At 37.3% G+C, this 24,939-nt stretch overlaps 1 protein-coding gene and 1 long non-coding RNA gene across 6 annotated transcripts in view; both read right to left on the reverse strand.

The window, feature by feature from the left end:
* The window catches only part of LOC117303974 (neurofascin-like), an 84,681-nt gene extending 68,541 nt beyond the window's left edge, over positions 1-16,140 (reverse strand). For 4 of the 5 annotated variants that reach the window (XM_033788486.1, XM_033788470.1, XM_033788447.1 and 1 more), the window contains exons 1-2: positions 16,014-16,140; positions 3,602-3,678 (exon numbers count right to left, since the gene is read on the reverse strand). The gene's annotated coding sequence lies outside the window, so the exon portion shown is untranslated. Of the gene's footprint in view, positions 1-3,601; positions 3,679-4,766; positions 4,886-16,013 lie in introns of those variants that run through there. The other variant, XM_033788463.1, reaches the window with a different exon arrangement.
* Positions 16,141-18,798: 2,658 nt separating this feature from the next.
* Positions 18,799-23,643, reverse strand: LOC117307081. The gene is made up of 4 exons (XR_004521021.1): positions 23,562-23,643; positions 21,226-21,286; positions 19,732-19,796; positions 18,799-19,132 (listed from the first exon to the last, which is right to left on the reverse strand). It is a non-coding gene; the product is annotated as an uncharacterized LOC117307081 (long non-coding RNA).
* Positions 23,644-24,939: the final 1,296 nt, after the last annotated feature.

The raw sequence follows: 24,939 nt of genomic DNA on the forward strand, positions 1-24,939 counted from the left end.
GATGTTTAAACTGTTATGCTAAACTAGAACTAGAGCAGTCCTTCAACACATTCCAGGCTTCATTATGCATGTTTCAGAACTGTAGGAAGGAAAAACAACAATCTGATAGTGGTTCATGGAATAGTGTTAAACATGCATAACAGTACACACTATCTTGGATAAAGGAACCAAGACTTGAACTTCTTTCTTGAAGGGTGCACTGCAATTTTTCTTCTGGTGTAAGGGGCACTTCTATGAGGAAAATGTTGAATTTGTATCTTGGTAAATTGCAATGGGCACCCCAGCAAATACACAGGGCACCACAACAATATTTTTACATACAAGAAATTTTTATAAATGCCCTCCCAAATGCGACCAATTTCAAGTCAAGTACCCATCAAACAATGTATGCATTAAGAAAATATTTACAGGTGATGAAATGTGTTGGCAGATTTTAAGAGATCGAGTCTGATTCTACATGTAGTTTTGTCTCAAGTCACTTGGGTCAAGACTCATTCATGTCTTGTGGGTCGAGTCACAAGTCTATTTGGTCGAGTCACAATTCCCTCCTAAGCTTGGGCGATATCGATTTATTTTATTCACGATATATCGCCGACAATATATCGCGATATTCGATATAATCGCGATTAATGAAATTTGACATCATCAGTCTTCAAACTCCAAGTGAAAGTTGTAGAAGAGACAATCATAGCTTAAGAGAGGTGTTCTAATGACCTATTCTTCTACTTTTACTCCAAACCTATGGGGTGCAAGATGTCTCAGCTAACAAATACATCGCGATATTTAATCGATATTGCGATATATCGCGATTATCGCGATTATTGCGATATATCGATATTTTGATTAAAACCAAATCCATCCGATATCGAAAGATTCCAAATTAATATTGCGATATTCGATAATATCGTGATATCGCCCAAGCTTATTCCCTCCAGTTGGGAAACAAACCCATAGTCACAGGGCACTTGGAAATAAATGCACACTTTGTATTAATATCTTGTGTAACAGTGTATTACAATATTGCTACAAAGTGATAATGTTACATACCATTTCCTACAGCTACTGTGCATTTCATCATAGGTTTCAAAATACATTACAAAGATAGCTATTACATCCGTTCAATTTTTATTTACATGCAGCTTCCAATAAAACTGTTTCTAATGAAGTAATAGCTTTAACATTTGGCTGTAAGACCTTTTGATTTACAGCGAAAAATTCTTAAAGAAACATTTGGTTTCGTCCCAGTCATTATCAACAGCCACAATAATATTTCCAAAGACAGCTCGAACTTTGATTCAATGAAACTTAAGTATTTTATGAACGAAAAAAATATATATATATATTTTGTCTCACAGATAATCTACAAGTACATTCTTTAACCAATTTTTTAAACAAGTATACCAGTATTTTGAGGTGTTGCCTCAGACATCATTCTTCATTTCTTTGCAATTTCTTTGTTGACTGTTTTACTCCTTACTATACTGACCACTTATTTGTGGAACTACTGTGAACAAACCCAATTTGTTTTGTCTTCTTTCTATAGGTGAGAAACTGGTAGGTCAGTGTTGATTTCTTTGCTATTTCTTTGTTGATTGTTCTACTTTACTGACCACTAATTTTTTTAACTACTGTGAACAAACCCAATTTTTTTCTCTTTCTTTCTAAAGGTTAGAAACTTGCAACAGTCTTGATTTCTTTGCTATTTATTTGTTGATTGTTCTACTTTACAGACCACTCATTTTGGAAACTGCTGTAAACAAACCCAATTTGTTTTGTGTTCTTAATAAAGGTGCGAAACAAGTGCCTCAGAAGTCAGTTTCTATTTCTATGCATTTTCGTTGTTGACTGTTTTACACTGACCAATTAAGTTGGAAACTACTGTAAATCACATGTTAGGGGGAAAAAAAACAAGCAGAAGAATTATTACTGTAAAAAGCAGGACAGCGCTATAATGAATCACCACTTACATGTAGGCCTATTATTGAGGGCTTCCACAGAAGTCAATCCCCATGTGATTAATTCAAAAAGAGAATGGACCAAACAAGAGCATTTGGGAATTATTTTATTATTCATCAAATCTTTTTATACAGTATGGGGGATTTTCTGATTTGTATTGTTCAAGTCTTGCTTTTAATTTTTCCCATGAGGATCTTGTTATTGGCTTGGTGCCCAGTGATGATAGCTCAAACACCACCACACAGCCTTCCACACTCGTTCAATTCACTCTGTCACAGTGCCACACTGTGCAGTGAGAACGTTCAAAATTTTTTCCAGACACCTTCAGGCGTTTGGACGGGATTATCATCAATAATTTTTAAACCCCCCTGTCCACCAGAAAAATTCCCAGCAGATACCATCTAAATGTCAAACAAATGTGATCTTGAATTTATCTATATGCCCCAGTGTGCGCATGAGCTTAGGATGTGTTGTACAGCAATGCACGATTGTAAACCTTTAACATTAAAGACTTCCTCAGCCGATGATCTGTTTTAGAGAATTTACAACAATTATGTTCTACTACTTGATAGCTTAATCGACGATGTGACCTCTGACAACACTCGAAAACCATGAACATGATTCGCGAGCATACCGCCAGGCAAAACCTTTGTGTTTTGGTAGCCAGCTAGAAAGTGTATGCAATGTTACCCTGACTACGCGTCTTTTTGAAGATACAGTGTTTTGTCAACAGAGGGCGGTTTGAATATAAACATAGGTCACATGGTCTATAAGACATGCAACTTTGTATTGTAACAACAGGGAGAAGAATTATAATTAGGCACAACGGTTTTAGTCGTTTTTTCCCTAGGGCACTACAAAAAGGAAAGTCAACTGATCAACTACAAAACATGAGAAGCTTGAATTTGACACTAGACAGCAGGCCCGAGGCCAGAGGTTTCAGTGATGGACCAGCAAACTTATGACCAGACGGGCAGTTTTTGTTTTTTCAATTGAATAACAATACCTCAGTGTGTAATAACTTGGAGACAGAAGTAATAACCTGGAAACAGAATAATGTACTTAGTTGACTATGGGTCTGATAAATACCAATAAATTCTGTTTGAAGCACCACAGTACATATATGTTCTTCATCTTTTGAGAAAATACCACATTCATGCACTATGAATCAAGACAAAATACAAAATACAAAAGTCACAGCATGCATCCAGGGGAAAATTGGTGTGGTCATCTGACGTTAACTGTTTAAAGACTGTGTCTTAGACAGTAAGAACATTTAGGCAGTGGACACTATTGGTAATTACTCAAAATATTTATTAGCATAAAACCTTACTTGGTAACCAGTAATGGGGAGAGGTTGGTAGTTTAAAACACTGTGAGAAACAACTCCTTCTGAAGTGGAGTAGTTTTCGAGAAAGAAGTAATTTTCCACGAATTTGATTTTGAGACCTCAGATTTAGAATTTGAAGTCTCAAAATCAAACATCTAAAAGCACACAACTCCGTGTGACAAGGTTGTTCTTTCATTATTATCTCGTAACCTGTGAGAAGACTGGTCTTTGACATTTACCAATAGTGTCCATTGTCTTAAACCATGGTGCAAACAGAAAAGTTCAGGGGACAATAAAAACAGAACCATACGATACCTGTTGAAAATCAGCTAGACATACAATGTCACTTGTTGTTTTTTACTGCTCTCCTCTGTAAGATGTGCTCCAACAATCTGAACAACAAGAAGAATAAAAAAGTACAAAGAACATATGACGATTGAAACTGACACCAATTGTTTTTAAAACTTAATGGTCACTGACTAAAAACAAAGTTGAAAATTTGTTTTACTTTCTATTTTCTAAATCAACAAAAAAATTCCCAAATCTTTCACAATTTTACAACTAAACTTCCCAGTCTGATATGTCTGTCTGAAATTCTGAACATGAAGCAAGACTGCACTGAAGGGAAACAAGGATTTGTTTTACTTTCTATTTTCTAACAACAAAAAATTCCCCAAATCTTTAACAATTTAACAACTTCCCAGTCTGATATTTCTGTCTGAAATTCTGAACATGAAGCAAGACTGCAGGAAGGGAAACAAGGATGTTCCTTCTGACTGTGCTTATTTTAGAAACTATCAAATCAAAATAGTTATTTAGCAAAACATGTCAAGAGATTTGAAAGTTCCTCATGGTCTATACATGTATCTGAACTTATCTGATTCCAAGTATAAAGTGTAAGCACTAACAAATAATGATAGCTTTTGAACCATTACAATTATCACAAAAAATGTCCAGTTTGTTACAGAACAAATTACACACATTTTTAGTTAAGCTTTGCAGTTAAAAAATCTTACAAAGAATGTCCTTTTGTTCCAATTTCCTAATGTTTGTAATGTGAAATTGTACAAGCCTGATTGATAACAATTGCCCTCAACAAGCAATTTTAATATTTCCTAAAAAAATGATAATTAACATACAGAAAAATGTATTCTGTTCAATACAACATATAACTTGGATTTTTGCTATCATTAAAATTGTTCATACATGTACCCCACACCCCTACTGTCTTTACTCTATGCCCATACCCTTTACTAACATAAGGGACTTTTCGTTTTCGACGACGGATGGTTCTGCGACGGTTGTTCAGCTAAACGTTGTCGTTTTCAGCACAACGAAGATTCATCCCAAGTACTGTCGTAGAAATTGAGGGACGACCGTCCTCAAAGCCGACGCATGCGCAGATGACGCCAAATGTCATCTTTACCGTCGCAGAACCATCCGTCGTCAAAAACGAAAAGTCCCTATAGTGTAAGCTCACCACAACAAACTAGTCCTCCTGATCAGTGTAAATCCGTAGTCAAGAAATGAATAACAAATCCAGTGTACAGTTATTACAGGAAGAAGAAGTAACTCCAATCAAATACATTCCCATCCATATACGGTACAGTAAAAAGCACTAGAGTCTTCTTAAAGATGACTTGTTATTTACCAAGGATGAAACAGATGTGGGATTTAACATCTGCAGTGTACAATACAGATTTAATAACTGGGGTTGACAATGTACCCTATGATGAAAGCAAGGGCTGAGGTTGTATTCAAGCTTCACAGTTGACACAAGGGATAAAAGGTTAAATGCGCCCAGAGTCACGCATACCTTAACCATGACATGTACACTGAGGTAGACCACGATTTATCTGCATTTTTACTACTGTTGGTTTATGCTGATTACTGTGTCATTAAAGTTGGTGTGTCATTCAAAGCAACAAGGTGACCAATACTGGGTACAGTTAGAGGATTCGCAGAAAACATTAATGTACATTACTCACGATATAGTGCAGCTGCTTCAAAGTTCAATTGTTACAAATGCACTTTGTGGTAAAAACATGAAAACTGCCAGTGATTCGAATTGGACTAAATTCATAGGCAGACCTTTCTATTTGTGTGTAGCCATGGAGCTATAAAAAGGATAGCTCCATGGTGTAGCATTCACACAGAAAATAAATGTTGTTGTGGTTCATTGCCCAATGCAATACCTGTGTATAGTGCATTTGCAGGACCAGCAATGAAGCTGTTTTCATCTTCACTGTTAATGACAGTATTAGTCATTCTGTTAAACATTACACAGAACCATGCCCAGACAAACACAGATACAGGTGTGCTGTACACCTCAACAACTATAGCAAGAAATTGTCATTGAAACTTTAGAGGTCGATTGCTGGAGGGCAACTCTCATCACTCTCTATTGTGTGATGCAAATAAGTTGTCCACCACAAGTAACAAAACATGAAATTTTCTACTCCATGACCCAACCACAGGAGTGGTAATACATAATTGGATGGGGCAGACAGAAGTCTTGTCTGGGCTCTGTAGCTTATCAATCATAAGTGTCCACTGACATTTTACAATTTTGCATACATACTGGTCTGCTAAAATTGACACTGGAGGAAAGTTCACAAAACATTTCAGAAACTTCCAGAAAGTTTACCATTCCATCCTCGATTTAAATTTGAATGATCTACCATCATGCACATGTACAGAATGTGTTCTCAACGAGCCCTATGTTGGAAATCAACATGGTTTCACGGAGGTTGGATGGGTGAACTTCACCAATCCAACCTTCAATCATTCCAACCCTCCCTTTTCAACAACAAAAATATCACTTATTCTATAATTTCATAGATTGGCTTCAAAAACATTGATTGATGATCTGTCCACTCAATATTTTTTCTCAAAAATGTATGTAAGTGGGTAGTTGTCACCTAGACCTTTTTTGATAACCAGCCAAACACTGGTAATTGCTAGGCAATTATCCTTCACTCTCAAGGTGGAATGTGCTAATGGCCAACATCAAATCCCTTCATATCTTGTTATTTATGTTCGGTTTGAACCTGGTGAGTTATGAATAACAACGAGGTGAAAAATACTCAATCAGCAGCTGATCACAGCTGCGTTTAGACTGAAAAACAAAAACTTCCCAAATCTGTCCAAAGCCTTGGGCAGACTATTCTCGCTCCTATGCCTGAGCACAGAGCTTTGACAAACAGCCATGTCTGATCTGAGAAAGAAAATACTTTGCTCAAACGGTAGTGTTATAGATTACAACAATTAAAATGACATTTTATGATCTAGACAAAGTAGGGTTGAATATTTTTTTGTGAACTTAAGACATTTCACTCTTGCTGAAAAACAAACTTGTGTAATCCTTGGTTTCAGTAAATTACATTCACTTTTACGGACTTCAGACCTACAAACAAAGCTTAAAACATGTTGTTGATTGTAAATTTAGTATTCCTTACTTTAACAGCATACAAATGTACAAAGGGCCTACATGACTCTAGGTCCTACATGTATGCACACTGCAGTATTTCTTGGAAAAATCTATGGGCAAATTTATCCAACAGACCCTTTTCAAGGGCACCAAGGCAATGATCTAGGCATGTACATAGGCTATTATTTTTATTATACTTTGCCCCTGTAAAGGCATCACCATCTACATGTATGCAGAATTCACAGGCAAGAAGAAAAAAAAACCTGTCAAACCAAATTTCAACCTGACACCATACATGTTCATGTAGTTTTGTGGATTTATGTTTTAAAGCACTCAGACAGAGGACAACAGTTAAAGTCACCGGTTACAACAGACACAACCAATTCCTCAAATATTCTTGAAGTAAGAATCCCTTTTAAAATGTCACCTGATTGTGACAAAGTTAAAATCATGCACTCTACACAAGCTGCGGGCACATTCATAGAACCCACACAAAGTACCAGTTAAAACTTATTGCAATTTGCTCAAACGAGCGCAAGATTACTTTGAATTTGGCAACTACATGTAATCCCCATCTTGTGAGTAACTGTCCCAATGTCACAAAGTGCACACAGTGAAACGTGAAACACAGTGAGCCTGTCTGCTATATTTGGACACCAAAAGACAAAACTGAACAGGTGCACTGAGGTCACCTTTCTTGAGGAGCACAGTGAGTTTGTGGGCTAGACCCCTCTCTGGGCTCTGCCCAACATTCTTCAGACAAGAATCATTTTCTTCATGGTTTGCCTCACTACAATGTATCATACATCATGTTCGAAATGCAGCACGGTGTAAATTGTAACATTATACCTTGATAATCGTAAACTACTGCACTAAAGTCTGTGCTACCCCAATCCAATTTCATGGCCTACATATTATGTGTATGCACGTACACAACATACTTTAAGAAACAGTTCATAGACCAACTGAGCAAGGCCCTAGATGAAAAACAGTAACCTGAACAGGCTACATTTCAAATTTTTGTATTAGAACATACTGTGTACCGTAATAAATCACACTTGCTTATTACACTGTCATGTGAATGTAGCATATATAACCACAAGGCACACAATGTCAAACTAAGATGCATGTCACATGTATGTACAGTCTACATGTCCGTATGTATAGTGTAAATGGTACGCCCACATAAATCACATACTGTCCCAAAACTCCCATATAAATTTCAATAAGCCTTCTTGAGATATGACGGACACAATGCTGTAAGGTTTGGGCAAATTTGTGTCTATGGATCACGTCCGCCATACCTCAAAAGGTAATATAATAATTGTTCTTCTTCTAACAGACAGCTAACAATAAATGCATCCCTCCCATCCCCTAACCCCCCCCCCCTCCCCAAAAATAAAAAGAAAAAAGAACTAATACAATAAGTAACACGATGCTCACTGTTCGCACTGATTCATATTCAAGAATGACTCATCAATAGTTTTAAAAGGACCCATAAAACTAGATGTAATAACGGGTGCTTCTTCCAGTAAATTATGCCAGACATGTCCCGGATTGTCTTTCACCCCCAATAGGAAAGAGTCCTGTCCCAACAATAAATATCTCACATCAATGATATCATGCAATACCCTTGAGCAAGATACAGTTTCATATTGCTCAATACTTGATGTGCAGCACTTGGACATTGATATGATACGTGTTGAAGAGGGGCATGAACAAAAACATCATGCAATTGATTCAGCACACCTGAAAAAAAAATGTGACTGTCTGTGATTTTTGCCCTTATGGGGCACATTTACACCAAAATACAGTTTACAGTATTCATTCTATTCCCCTGGGTTGCCCCCTGGGAATAACGTTCAGCCGTTTCACACTATGATCGCTTTACCCCCGTTCTGCCCCAGCAAATGGGCATACCCATACCCTGAGGAATAGCCACCCCTGGTCTGGAGTAGGGGTAAGCCGTAAAACCCTGGGCCGGAACCCCATGGAAACATGATACAGTGTGAAAGTGCACAGGGGTAACAATAGTCACAGGGCCTCCTCAGGGCTGTATTCAACGGGGATAAGAGATACCGTGTGAAAAGGCTACATTGTATGGTTTGGTCTTAACTTTTTTGTATTCTTACTACTCTAGCCAGCAGGACCAGTTAGCATGTCATGTCACTAGTTTGTCTGCTTTGTCACTTGTCCATATTAAAGCCATTGGACTCTTTCAGTTCAGAAACAAAAATAAAAGTTCACAGATTTACAAATAACTTACAGGGTTTACAGAAGGCAATGGTGAAAGACTTCTCTTGAAATATTATTCCAGGAAATGCTTTACTTTTTGAGAAAACAGCAAAACAATATAAATTCTCGTTAACAAGAATTACGGATTTATTTTAAACACATGCCATGACACGGCGAAACGCGCGGAAACAAGGGTGGGTTTTTCCGTTGTTTTCTCCCGACTCCGATGACCGATTGAGCCTAAATTGTCACAGGTTTGTTATTTGATATAGAGTTGTGGTACAAAAAGTGTGGGCCTTTGACAACACTGTTTACCGAAAGGGTCCAATGGCTTTAATCGACTTCATATTAATAATAATACGGAATGCTTTCCTATAAACTGAACGAGCCACCCTGAGCACTTGGCAAGAACTTTGACTGGGATGACATGTATGATTTTACACTAATTCTGTTTTGACTCCAATTGGCGTAAACGATTAAAATAAGAACCAATTTACAGTAATAAGGATAATGTGTAAGCCCCACATGTCATTATAATTGTATAGATAGTGTTAGATTACTTTCATTTAAAAATATACTTAAAAAAAACTTTGAAAACCATGATGTCTGAGACTGTGAGTATCAATCAAAGAATTACACTTTATTCGCCTTTAAAATTCAGATGAAGAAAATACAAGTATTACATTCAATCAATTTGTACATCTTACGTAAAACATGCCTCTTTGGGCACCTTGCTAGCATGTCCACGACTACACAAAATCAGTTCAAATCTTGCAATTCAATTTCAAACTGTTAAGCTGTTTATAATTGTCCACTGGTCTGTCTAGTATAAGAAAAAAACTACCACACCTTTACAATTGAACGCCAACAGCAACCCATGATTTGAGCAAACCCTGGGAAAAAAGACCAAACTTAATTCAGTGAAGTTATCTAATGAATGGAATCATACGTCATGCTGTGTGTGCTCTGGATCTAAATTCAACAAAGTTGACAAGAGGGAACAAAGTCGACCTCTGCCAGAGGTCACAAACTGACCTTCAAAATGCCATACAATCAATTCAAACACTCCTCCAATGTTTGTCATGCTGGAACTGTTGAAGTGAATAACTGATTCACAGCTATCAGGAAAATGTACCATATAAAACAAAATTTACTTTTCATTACTAGGTGTGAAAAGTACTTCTCATTTACAATTTAGGTGTACTTGAGTTTCAAATTTGTTTATAAATCCATTTACATTTGTATATACTGTAAAATCTGTTCAAGAAAAAACTTTGCTTTTTTAAGGTGTTTTTTAGTGTACTTTGGGGGGTTTTCACACCTTACAAATTATACACTGTGGTCTTAACATGTAATAATAGGGCTAGAATTTAGGGAGAAAAGCCACAAGAATTCAAGTGGCTGTCCATCAATTCTTTCTTCAACCATTTATTTAAATCTTTAACATTCTATAAATCTACTTTAATGTCTCTTGATAAGTAGCATCACAGACAATGTTGAAAACTGCACAGACAATAAGAAGAGTGATCACATTGAGATAACCATAAGACATGCTCTACAATACTTAAACCATCAGAGACAATAACTGCAAGTATGTTAATTCCAATCAAGGATAAATCTAGTTTCCTTAAAGACTTATGATCTCATGGTCTGCTGCCTTGATATCCAAAAGTAACTCCTGTTGTTGCAGCTGCAGATCATGTCAGTCTATCAGACAGAAGATGAATTTCAACACCAGGGCCCCATTTCATTGAGCTACTTGAGCAGAAAATGATGCTTAACAATTTTCAGCTTGAGCCTAAATAAGCAGGATACCAGTCACAGAGGGTGTGACATGGTATTTTGGCTGGTAACCTTACTATGGTAAGCATACTTCTGCATATTCTGCTTTTAAAAAACATCTCAATGAAACTGGACCCAGACACTAGACAACTTTAAAATGCCCCTTCAGCAGTGCAGAAAACATCAGACCTGCAGGTCATAATGAGCATGCCAGGAGTCATTTCCAGTTGGATTGAGGGTTGATATTGCATTGATTAGTGAGGTGTGGTTCACATTCATGTTGCATTTGCACAGGCCATGAACAGAAACCTTATTAGTTTCACACTAATACTAATAGCCCCGAGATTCACACTAATACTAATAGCCCCGAGATTTCACAAATTATAACAAATTCAAGACCTTTCAACACTATCCAGAAATAAAATTTAAATACTTTTTCACACTTTTGTGTGATTTACGCTTTGAAATAAGATAGATGCTCAACAACAAAAACAGTTCCAAGATTTGCTTCAAGATTTTTAAATTATTGATTTAACACTGTACACGACACAAACCAGCCCTTATTTAATTCAAACATGAAAGAGAGGGGCCTACATGTTGTTGTTTTTTTTAAACCTTTCTAAGTTCAAAAATAAAACCGCTTATGTAACTAAAGGTGCTCAGAAGTAAACATGGACAGGTGAGATTTTTTGCACTTTATGAAGAACTTATTTTAAAGGACGATACGTGTTAACAGAATCGCAAACTGACAAAGTCATTCAGGAAATTATATTTCCCATATTATTTTCCTCACTTCCTTCAAAACCAACCAAATGCGATGAGAGGGCTAGTTTCCAAAAGCTCATAAATTTAAAGGATGCTTTCAATGGACCTGCTGTATAAAGGTGTAGAGAAATTAAGTTCTCTTTAGTACATTTATTTCATAGCTAATATTTGACACAAATTTGCAGTACCAACTAGTAAAGCAACTGAGTGAGTCAATTAAACATTCAATTACTCATGGATGATGTTTACTTTAAATTTGCCAAAACTAATGATTTTTAGGCGTAACTTTGTCAAGTCAGCCTTGAAATCTTTTGCCTGATACTAGTTTGCAAAATTAAATACCAAAATCATCCATCAGTTATTGAATGTTTAATTAACTCACTAAAGTGCTTCCTTTACACCAATAGAACTGGTTTTGCAAATTTATGCCAAATATTAGCTCTGAAACAAATGTCATTAGAAAAAAACATAAATAAAATGAAGACAAGCATCATTCATAATAAAACTCATGTCTGTTTCCACCCTGACCCTCTTAAACTCCAGAGATATTAATAAGGAACAAGGTCCACAGTTGTGTACACATGGGAAATTCCGACAATTATCATAGTGCACCATGGAGTCGAGCAGGCCAGTTTATATTAATGGAAATTGGACAGCCTATTTTCCACTTGACAACAACTGAGCAATTTAGAGTGCGTAATTTATGCATTGTCAGAAGCGTGAGTCACTGAGTTAGTAATCAGTGCGTACTGCGTTTGTGTGCTGCTCTGCCTGTGTGCCCATACTAGAACCTGTGTACACCGTACAACTAATGCACAAAATGAGATCATGCAGCATACATAGTGAATACCACAGGCTTGGTCTTAAAAAATGTTTCAAAAATTGTACGAGTTTGTTTGGACAGGGAATATATTGTTATTGATGTCGCTTACTAGAACATTGCATTATGTATCACTTTTCCAAAAAATTATTTGCATTAATTGTTGTTAGTCAACATGGGCAACATCATAAATTCATTCCATTAGCCTAATATAACATATCAGAAGCACACTTAATACTGGATGTTCTTTCATTTTTGCAACCCAAACCTTTGAAAGAGAAATTAAAATAAATAAGCCACGATACGCAGGATGTTCGTAATTTGAACTGAAAGGAAATTGTTGAATTGAATGGAAAAGGGATGTTTAATATTATTACCAATATAGTATTCAGATGAACAACTCAAAGTAACAAAATGCATTTATTACCAATAGTTACTTGAGAAAGAAACTTATCCGTCCATGTTACTTTCACTGATTCATTCCAATTTTAAGTGTGTGAGACTGGAAGGTCACAGAGCAAACAAAAATGGTATTCCTACGTATCCTACCCATTATTCAATTTAATACTGCATCATGGCCAAGCAGGGCCAAAGGTAGGAGTCACATTTTCCAGCGAGCTTTGTCGTTACATTGTTCCTGACAAGACCTGCATTCCTAATCCAAACTCAAATGCCCATTATAATAAATAAGTACACCCATGGAAAAATTCTCCCCTTGCCATATTTTTGAGGCTACACCTCCCTGCCGTAACTATGACTATATAGCAAGTTGTATTTCTGCCCGCCGGGCACAACTCCTGCTACAACTCTAATTGGGTTATTGGTGTTTTTATAGCATGCCCCCTGTGTGATATAATATGGGGATATAACGGTGTGCCATTCAAAAACAGTTGTGAATATTCACTGACCGTGTAGCACATTACAGTGTTAGGATAAAGACCTGGTATGGTAAAAAATAATAAAGTTTGGGTTTTCATACCACAATCTTCAAAATTTCTAGACCTGCACATTTTACATTAGGAGTTTGAAATGAGAAAGACAAGTATAAATCTTTGAGTAAAGATGAAAGTGTACTTTGCTTTAATGTACTTTACAATGACTACATGTACTAAAAGCTTTGAAAACATTCCAAATCAGATGTTACACAAAAAGCAAAACAATTTTGTTTGTTTTGAAAACATAGATACATAGTATGTGATAAACTTATTTTCTTTCCAAGAGAAAACACTAGGCTATAAAAAAGTCTTTCATAACACCAAGTGTGCCAGCTGTGCAATGGCTACAGTACTGTCTCCAAAACAATGAATTTTGAACAATGTGGCACCGAAACACTTTTTAAAGTTAGCATCCCTACTAATAAATTAATGAATAATAAGATGCAGGCATGTTGTAGTCCCTTACCATTCATTGTCTCTTGTGTGAGTGACCAGCTAGCTGGCATTATGGGTGCCTCACAACATGTAGTAAATGTTACGCTTATATTATTCAAAGAATAATTTGAGCAGTAACACATAGTGTGAATGTGAGATGACAAAGATGGCAACAAGTATCCCAAACCAGCCTTTCAACAACTGCTCGGATCCTTAAACAGTCTCATGACCTCTTTAAGCACCCAAACAAAACTGGCCATGCACTGGAGAGTCTGCTGGTAATACTGTTACATTAATGATGGACATTGGTCATAACGGTCTAACTAGAGATGGCTCAATTCCGATAAATGCTTTTGTGGAGGCATTGTAAGCTATATGTACTTATGACAGTACAAATTTTTATTTTCGATACATCGATTATACGATAATACTCAATAATGAACTTCCCATATGGCGATTTTCAAACAAATTTGACATTGGCGGGTTCTTTTTGACTCATTAAGAAATTACCTTACAGGTGACAACTGACAACCATGCGGATAAAATCTCTTTCTGAGAAGACCTGACATAGGCCCTACTTAGCGTTCTGCACTAATGCTCAGATCTAAGACAAATGTGTCAAAATTCACTAATGTACGCATGAACACAGTCCGAGCTTAATGTTTACCCGGTTACTGTGCTGTCTGTCTGCTATGGTCAGGCGTGCTGACTGCCAAAGGGCTTATTGCAAAGACTAAGAGCTAATGGTAGAAAGACAGTGACATCATTAGTGTCGACTGAGCTACCGAAACACGTTTTCTCAGATTTTCAGCCACCACTTCTCCCCAATAAGAGATTGTTATCTGACATGGTTGCAAGCTATTTGTATACATCGTACTGTTTCAAATTTTCTGCACAGACTAACTGAAAAAGTAGTGGTTTCTTTCAAACTTGTTTTAATGACCTGTTCCCTACATGAATTGTGGGATCTTTTGGTCCTTGCCTTCAACAGTTTTATCATAAACATCTTTGTTTTTTGTTAATAGATATGTTTTGCTCCAGAATTATAATGATGTAACTGTCATGTAATTCTCCAGCACTGGCAGCGAATCTAAGAGATTTTTAATAAATCATTAAATAAATGAATGAATTAATTAATTAAATCATAGAAATTTGAAGGGAAAATAAGAAACTGTCCGCTGCAGCTGGTTTTAACTAAACCATTTATTATAACATAATGATGGTATAAGAGTCTGTAATTTAAGCATCTTTGTAATAAATTGTATGCAGGGTAGGGGCTAGTTGCGATAACGTAACACTCCTCCCGACGGCCGCTAGGGAGAAGGGTTTGCGTTATCGCAACTAGGTAGGGGCAGACATTTTTACTTCTTTGCCACTGGACATGTGATGTTGGATGGCATTATTGACAACACTCGTAGCACAAAAGTGTTAGACTTTGGGTATGACCATGGTATGACTTGGAGCTGAATCTATCCACCTTCCAGATTCGAGTGGAAGTTCGACCACTGAGTCTGCCCAGACGGTTGCTGGCAACAACTTACATAACTAAGTGTTCAACAAGATCGATAGTTGCAATTACGTAACCCTCCTCCCGACAGACCGGAAATTTATTCTGTACTCTATCTTCTATGCTAATATATTCACATCCCTAAGTCCTAAACCCAAATCACCCAACGTGACCAAAACTGCAACAGTGAAAATGAATTTATAAATTAATGTAAAAATACACGATTTTAATTTATAATATAATTTTTATAATAAATAAAATCAATCATTAATAATAATATCGGAAAAGTTTCCGTATGGCGCCACCACTTTTTCATTCGAAATAAAATAATATAGTATCTAATTTACCTGATTGACAATCCCTTTTTGTAAAAATGAGTGAAAAAGTGGTGGCGCCATACGGAAAGTTATCCATAATAATTAATATCAATCATGTCTCAATTTATATTATTACAAGGTCTATCAATGATTTTGTTTGTATAATTATTTCCAACAAGTATGGCCCACTTGTCATCGGTTTACCAATGAAATAAGGTTAATTCAACCAATTAAAAACAATAAAATTGGCAATGGGTTATACAGATGATAAATATCGCAACTAGTTAACGTGGTTTGCTCGTTGCTTTATGTTGAAACCATATTCAAATGTGTAGGCCTACCCTTGTGTACACACACAGTACTCACACAGCGGGTGTGTGTGCCCAAAATAACGGCCACAGCCAACGTTCAAAAACAGGAATATCCGACCCTCAATACACATTAAACACTCAATATTTCTCAGTCTTAACAGTTAATACAGCAACAATAAGTACTACTTACCAGTTTGTAAAAACAAAATCTATCTTTTCCTCGAGAATATTTGTGTTTTCTCCACTCAAGTATTTTCGTATGAGATGCTGGAGCAGACGAAACAACGCCTGATAAAAAGATCGAGAGCGCACGTCACACACCAGAGTTTGCCCTATAATGCTAGTGTGCTGGGCGCCCCCTGGCCCCCCGCTATTTATTATGCAAATAAGCAGACGAATTGAGTGGTGCTTGACTAGACTCTCGCTGACCGTTTGTCATAAAAGGGAAGTCCCAAAGGGTTCGTCAAACTTTATTTTGCTACCAAAAATACAGGTTAATCACCAAAAAAATCTTGAATCGTTGGGAAAAATAGTATAACCTAAACAGTAATTAACAGAACAATAAAACATTTAGGCCTTTGAGCATGTTTTTTTTTTTTTTTTTTGACAAAATAACGAATTAGTCACGTAGTTTTTTGTTTAGAGAGAGCTGAAAAGTCGGGTAATTTTTCGTTTGCATGCGGCCGCCCTTCCGGGAGTTTCATAAAAATGGTTTCAGTATATGGCCGCAAATCCTTCCAATAAAATTAAGCAATCTGTCAAATATAAAACTCATGAATCGTTGACGTTGACGGATCTTACCGCCAACCAATATCATGAAGAAAGAATCAAGGTTAGGCTGGGTGTAGGAAAGTTTTATGAAATAGGGCCTAGGCTTAATATAAATATTAACATGAAGTTGCTTTGCATTTTCCTTTTTTTCACATCCATTGTTTTTCTGAATTGTCGTCTAAAAAAAATGTGAATCACTGAGCTTTTTTAGCCCCCTTTTCAACAAATACTTAAACTACTACATTTTGTTTATAACTAACACATGTACTTAGTTTTTTAATAGAAACCCCCCCCCCCCCCTCCCCCTTTGCTTTTTAAAACATTCAAGTCAGCAGTAAAAGTCAAACCATATCGTCTTACACATGTATATCACTCGAATTGACCCGCAAAGTGAATCATCTTGAAAAGCACCTAACTTGCATAATGGACCGGATGGGGCGCTCGGGATTTCAGCGGACAAAAAACAAGCCGTTGTAACCAAGCAAGACTGAGACACTCTTGTTCAAAAGAGGGCGCTCTATCACTTTAGCAGTTGTTATTCTTAGTGGGTCCAGAATTTTGTCTTTTTGTCATTACAACTTGAATTCATTCATTTTTAAAAACAAGTAGGTTTTGAAACTTTTTAAGCGGGAAATCCTGGAAACCCTAGTTTGAGGCAACACAGTGATAACCCTGGATACACAAATTACGCTCAAGTGTCTAACTTGGATGTTTAATCGATAACATTTTTGCTAGCCAAACCAATTCTGTATTAAGGGAATCAATGTGTGGTGAAGAGGTTTTCAACTAGTGGTTTAATCCCAACGAGGCCTGGTTTTTGATAATTTTACCGAGACAAAGTCGAGGTAAATTATCAAGAACCAGGCCTCTACTAGTTGAAAACCACTAGTTGAAAACCGATTCCACACACTTTGATTCCCATTCATAAATACCTTTTCGGTCAAACCTTACCTCCGCCGCCCTCGGGTAAACAACTTCTTATAAAGGAATGCTGTGTGCGTCGCGCGTATCGCGTGATTTGGCACAACTGTTTCAGCTGTTGCTCTCGATCCATAGGAATGAAGAAACCGTCTTATAAGAACAGGTGTAAGCTCGCGTGTCACGCCCATGTTTCAACAGTTTTGACTGGTCATAAACAAAGGTTTATACACACCCACGTGACCCCGCTCTCCACCAATAATAGGAATAGCGAAACTGTCTGAGGTATTTATGAATGTTCGTTTAAAGAGTCTTTGTACTTTTTGTAGGACAAAAAACACAACGTCTACAGTTTTACACTAAACTTACACCGTTTAAACAGCTACCTGAGCGGAAGGTTTTTAACGGAAATGGTATTTAGACTTGTTTATAATGCACTTGTTGACCATTTTAATGTAATTTTGATATATTTACACTTCTGAGTTTTTCGTAATTATCGATTAAAAAATCAGGCCCCAACCTAAAGGTTTTTAAAAACTAAAAACACTTCTGCAGTTGAGAGCGCGCGCCAAAGGACAATGCCGCTGACGTCATTTGTGGGAGTTTGCTTTGTTATACCTCCACGCTGCAACAAAGCGGCTTTACAAATTGGAGCTCCCAACTATGACGTTTTAAGGGTGATTACGTAACGGGACTTTTCGCAAATCTCTCAGAAAAGCACTGGGTAAGGGTATTCAAAATGATTGTTTTTTTACACAATCAAAATCTATTTATAATCATATGACTCGATTTCCTTATTCATTGAAAACATTTTAAATGGAATTCAGCAAAGTTCACGACTTGACATTTTGGTTCAAGCAGGTTTTTAATATAATAATGGTAGAAAGCTTCCCTGAAAATATTACTTGCTGAGGTACTGTAGTTTTTGAGAAATGAGTAAAACAATGTCATGAAAATAATTTTCGTCTCAGTGAACATAAGACGCAAATTATTTGAGCATGTAAAAACGTATTTTCATGACATTATTTTACTCATTTCTAAAAAACTACAGCACCTAAGCAACTAATATTTTAAATGCATCTAAACGCACACAGCTTCGTGTGACAAGGGTTATTTTCCTTTCATTATTATCTTGCAACTTCGATGACCGATTGAGCTCAAATTTTCACAGGTTTGTTATTTTATGCATATGTTGAGATACACCAACTGTGAAGGCTAGTCTTTGACAATTACCAATAGTGTCCACTGTCTTTAACCGATAAATAAATCACTATGTATACACAGACTGTGTTCCAAGTAGAGGAGAAGCCTCGTTTATTTTTTCAACGTTTCAAATAAATTTGAATCAAAACACATTTATTTTGAATAATGCAAGGTATCCATTATGTCAAATAGAATAGGAGTAGAATCTTAATCTTCCATCCTTGCATGCAACTCCACTCTACGAACATCTGTTCTCTACTTTGTGCTTTTTTTGTGTATTTGTTTTTCTTGTTATGAATAATACATTGTAGAATCTCTGTCAGTTCATCCAATGGTTTAAGACTCAATCTTTGGCTTAGGGTGTCTCTTGTTGTGCTTCTTGGCAAACCTCATGTTCTTCAAGAACTTGGCATCAACCTAGGTAAAAGAATAAGAAAGAAACAAATCAATCAGAGTGAAAAAAAAGGGAATAAAAGGGTAGCGACTCGTTCTTTCACAGCCATTTAGAACAGGCAGGGTAGTTGCGCGGCCAACTCACTGACAGTCTCGCATCGCCCATAACAAGAAACGTTTTGTACCAAGACTAGCGCGGAGTATCTGCTCACAACCGGTTATAAACACTGGTCGTTATCAAAGGTTTATTGTTTGTTAAGTTTCAGCCAAAGTCACGAGCCCAACTTCACAGAGCTACTTAACGGCCATTTTTGAGATTACTGACCAAGTAAGAACATTGTTTATCATATGCACACGGAAAGGCATGCTAACCTACCAGTGCTTACTGTGAAACAAAATGACGTAACAATGCGTAACAATGAATGGCGTGTCATGGTGAGCACACATCAAGCTGCTTACCTATATCTTCTTCCTAACCTGTGAAATATGCTTGCGTGTAAAAACAAGTTTCTCCTATAGTTAGCATGAAAATTTGCTTACCCTTAAGCAGTGCAATGAAATTGGCCCCTAAATAAAACTATTAATGGTCAGCATGCTTGATTTATTCTGGAATAAGTACTTACCCCTTTAAGACAAGGGCTCTTCAAGTTCTTGGGTCTCTTGATTCCATTGCGGTGATTTTTGCGACCTGCCAACACGAACATTCGGTTTAAATCAGGCACAGTAACACACAAAGGCAACAAAGGCATTGCTCCTCAAAATTGTTCGTTCATCCTATTTAGCACATAGTGAATACTTGATAAGGTTTCTGTTATAAGCCAGTTTATGGCTGGAAGTTGTGTACATGCAACACTGGAACCAGAAAACGGAGACCCTGATTAACACGCTTTTGTACACACCCTCAAGATTTGTGTCAACAGTGAGTGATGTGGTAACACACTCTTGGAGGAGCACAGCCATTTCCCTCTAGTATGGGGCACTTCTATGAGTAAAAGGTGACCCTGTTTAGGATCTTTGCAAAGGGCACCACAGCAAAAGCACAGGCCAGCACAGTAATTGCTTGTGCCATGGGTTATTCAGAAGCTTCATGTACTCACTGTGGCTGTGATATGCTTAGTTTCCCCCATACCAAGATGGACAAAGGGTACTGGAGAGGGAGAGATCGGCAGGCTACCACAATTGTTTATCATTGTATTTGCCATTAGGTGGACAACTCTGAGATTAGTCACCAGGCCTGATACTTCACGGAGGCAATGGAGGCGATTGCCTCCGTTGCCCCCTGCCATTGCCTTGGTGCCCTTAAAATGATCCAGTAAAAGTTTACAATTTCCTCAAAAGGGTGCCCTTTGCCAAAGAGAAAATGCCTTGGTGCCCTTGCCCCTTCAAAAACGAAGCATACAGGCCTGAGTCACACTACAGTAGAATACTGCTGTAGGCCTGGGTGACTAGTGCCACTTGTGGCATAGCTGCAGCTATTGATTGCTTAGTCAAGTCACGACTACCATTTTTCAACTACATGTACACGTTTAATTGTGCCACTGATACTAAAACCAAAAAAATTGAAACTACAAAAAATAGTCGCTCACGACTATTCACAATCAGACATCAGTGACACAGTCACTAGTTGAAGGATATTTCACTAGTCGCCCTATACTGCTGTACAAAATGTTTGCTATTACAAGCAATGAACATTCTTGAATAACAAACATTCCCTATACCGAACATGACTGCAGTGTTTGTTAAGTCATGCTCTACTGTATTGGAAAATGAAGAGGCAGATGCCGAAAGTAGCAAGGTCTCGAATTACACGGAGGCCACGGCCTTTGATGCCCCTGGTCTTGGCCTTGGTTCCCCTTTCAAAATTCCCCATAGACTTCAAGATTTTGCAATGGAAGTGCACTTTGCAACCTAAAGATGGCCTTTCCTTCTGAAATATGAAATGGCAGGCCTGTAAATGGGCTCGGGATATAGACCGCCCTGTAAGGTTCTTGATGTAGACCTATCTTTTCAAGTTTTGTCAAGTAATGGAACAATTAACTAATGGTTTCCTTTCCCCAAAAGACCCCACCCTAAAGAATAAAAAACAAAAATTGGTTTTCTTAGAAAGGTCTACTTACTGTTGTTATGACTGGTGTGATTCTTGGACTTGGCCATGATGAACTCAAGGCGCAGAAATTCCTGAAAAGAAATTGAAAAAAGCCAAGTTCAAATGGTTGTTGATGATCAATCTACAGCCTCTTATTAGTTATTTTGACAGCAATTTACCGTGCAATGTTGCTACATCAATGTTCATTGTTAAAAGACACTGGACACTTTTGGTAATTTTCTATGAAAATTTGAGCTCAATTGGTGGTCGAAGTTGCGAGATAATATTGAAAGAAAAAAACACCCTTGTCACGCAGAGTTGTGTGCTTTCAGATGCTTGATTTCAATACCTCAAAATCTAATCTGAGGTCTTGAAATCAAATTTGTGGAAAATTACTTCTTTCTTGAAAAACAACTTTACTTCAGAGGGTTATTTTATGTTGAGATACACCAAGTGAGAAGACTGGTCTTTGACAATTACCAATAGTGTCTAGTGCCTTTATAGGCCCTGTCACACCTGGACGTTTTTAGCCAGCATAAGCCAACGTATGGACATTTTGTAGAAGTTAAGAGGACCCTGAAATACGCTGGTATACACCATAGTAAGGAAAGGTCAAAAAAAAAAAGTTTCACACATGTGAGAAACGGCTTCCTCTGAAGTTACGTAATTTTTGAGAATGAAGTAAATTTCCACGAATTTGATTCCAAGACCTCAGATTTAGAATTTGAGGTCTCAAAATCAAGCATATCTGAAAGCGCTCCTACTAAAAGCCGACAACAACAACAGAGGGCGGGCATCATGTGAAGACCTTCACTCATAGAGTTATATATAAGAACTAGAGGGCGCACGAGTGATGCCTCGTGCACAAACGCCACGGGACCGCAAGATGACAAGCGCGTCATTCTGCACGTGCGTTGAATATGAAATACACGTTTGAGGTTTTTTTTATTGAACGCTCACGCGATGCTGTTTGTTCAACTTACAAAATGGCTGCACAAACACACACTGTGAGATGCCAATTTTGTCAACCTACAAAATGGCCGCACAAACAGACGCTGTAAGATGCCAATTTTGTCAACTTAGAAAATGGCTGCCAGAGGGCATGCCGGAGCGCGTATATAGGCCAGTGCGCCCTCTAGTTCTTATATATAACTCTATGCCTTCACTACACTACACTACACTGTGTGCAGTTGAAAGTCTTTACATGACGCCCGCCCTCTACTGTGTTGTTAAAGCGCCAATCTAATTTTATCTTATTGTTGTCCCTTCCTCTTATCGCTGCGGTGTTTTGTTGTGGGTGTAGTTTTTTGTTTTCAATAGTCTGGTTTTGCTTGTGTTTTAATGATTTCTATTGGGTGATTTTAAAATGTTTCAGTGCAATCACCTTTTTATATTGTATAATTATATTTTAATCGTTGGCAGGGGGTCTGGTTTTACACATCTTTTGATGACAGTTTTATACTTTTGTTTTAACCCTGACAGCCCCTGTACAACTTGTAACTATTGTGTATGTCTAAAGATTTAAAATAAAATAATAAAATAAACGCATCATGATGGACTGGTCGAAACATGGTTTTTAAGACAAGCTGGCGTCTGACCGCTTGCTGTGCAAGTTTTTTTTTTGCTGGCTAAAACTGTAGCCTTTTTGTGAGATTTTGCCATTACAGTACATTTCTGTTTATATTATAAAGCACACAGACATAGTTCTAATATTAATAAGTCTTTAATTAATTTGCTGTCTGTTGTTTAGGTATTTCAAACTTCTTGTCAGCGTACTGTCGACACTCTGGACTTGTCGGCTTGGACTTGGAGTCGGCTTTTAGTTTTAGTAGGACCCTCGGAAAGCACACAACTGCGTACGTGTGACCAAAGGATGTTTTTTTTCCCTTACATTATTATCTCGCAACTTCATTTGACGACCAATTGAGTTAAACATTTCACAGGTTTGTTATTTTGCATATTTTTTGTTAAGATACACCAGAGAGTGAGATTGAGAAGGCTGGTCTTTGGCATTTACCAAAAGAGTCCAATGTCTTTAAGACAATTATACTAGTTATTAAAATATGAAGTTCAAGATGCGACTTGTCTTAAAACCAAGTGATGAGCTAAAAGACGGCAAGTGAGTTTTTAGTTTCTGTAGGCCCTGCTACCGATCCCGCATACATACTCGGTAGTGACATTACCGACTGGTAGAACTTCAAGAATCCCCATACGCATTGTCAATTACAACGTTAATTTTATATATCACAAAACCCATAATATTACTTCCCAGTTAACCCAATGTGTTTTCCTGATATTGCAATTTATAAAACAAGATTATTTCATCCTCGATGATACGTGAAAACTTGAGATTTAGTGGATTCTTACCACTATCAGCAGAGAAGGATCAAGTAGTTAAAATGGCCGATTGAAAAGACCGACAAGCATCGACAAGAGAGGGCGCTGTAACAGTTTTATGCGTTAGGGTGATTTTCCGGATGGACATTATTTTAGGCCTGCATGATGCACATAATTTGTTTTCGCTCGGACTCAATGACCAAATCGTCTCACATAACATACAGTGTAAAATGCTATTTATGAAAAAGAAATACACCAAAAATACATAGAAGTCACCAAGCTTGTAATAGTGGGATCCATGGGCCCGTCGTGAGTGATTTTCGAAACGTCCGACATCAATCTTGAAAAATGTCCCTACACCTCTACTCTCAGTTTCATGGCCTATGTCATAAAAAAATGCAAGTTGGAAGTCAACAGCCTACAGAAACACTTTTTATGTGGGCTCTAAAATCAAATCAAAATCTAAATGGAATACTTTGAGCTCGGCGCTCTGTTTTCTCCATTTGGCGGGTATCTCAATCACATCCTCGGGGGGAAAGTGGGAGTGTACTTTAGTGACACATTGGTCGGACGGTCGTCTACTACGCGTTTCCTCCTCTGTCTTAAAAAAACCCCGACCTCACACAACAGCTTTTTAACAAACGTACCATTAAATCTGTATTCAAATTGGCTATTTTTAAAAGTTCAAATCAAAAACTTTTTTTCGATGAAAAATGACCGATTGTTTTCAAAGAAAGATTTTCACAAATACGATTGTTTATTGTTAATTAATTAGTTTCCCTCCCCACCCAAAGTGTACTTTGGGGGGGGGGGGTACAAATCTGCTCACCCTTATTCTCCTCCGTTATTATTAGCACATGAATATCCGCCGAGGCTCAGCCTTGTGGGTTTTTTTAAGTGAGAAAATTACAATAATTTGATGAGTTCTTGATTCCTCGCCGAAAAGTTTACCAGAATGACACGAAAACTGTATTTTGCCGTAAGTTTGCGACTTTAAAAACCCGACTTCTTCGTGTGAAAAGTTCTCTAGTGTAAACTTGTGTTTGGATGATTCACCATATAGAGTGTTCTTGCTCTATGGATGCACTCATTGTGAAATTTGTGGAATAAATCCAATCAAAATCTGCATTTTTAACCAACTAGTCACAACAATTTTATAAAGCTTTTAAACTCAAACTATACTTAGCAGTAGTAGTATAATAAAGAAAACAATTCTCTAAGAACAAACTGTACTTGGCAAGTATATAGATACACACAAGGTGTTACCGCAAACTCTATGATGTTTTCAAATTTCAAATCGTATCATTTCCACAAAAAGACCAAACTTTCCTCTAAAGAAAACCTGGCGAAGAATGGAGAAACCACGAAGATTTTTGTTTTCCCTCCACGAAGAAACTAAGGTATCTAA

This window comes from Asterias rubens, chromosome 2, assembly GCF_902459465.1.
Source record: "Asterias rubens chromosome 2, eAstRub1.3, whole genome shotgun sequence".
In the NCBI taxonomy this organism is placed as follows: Eukaryota; Metazoa; Echinodermata; class Asteroidea; order Forcipulatida; family Asteriidae; genus Asterias; species Asterias rubens.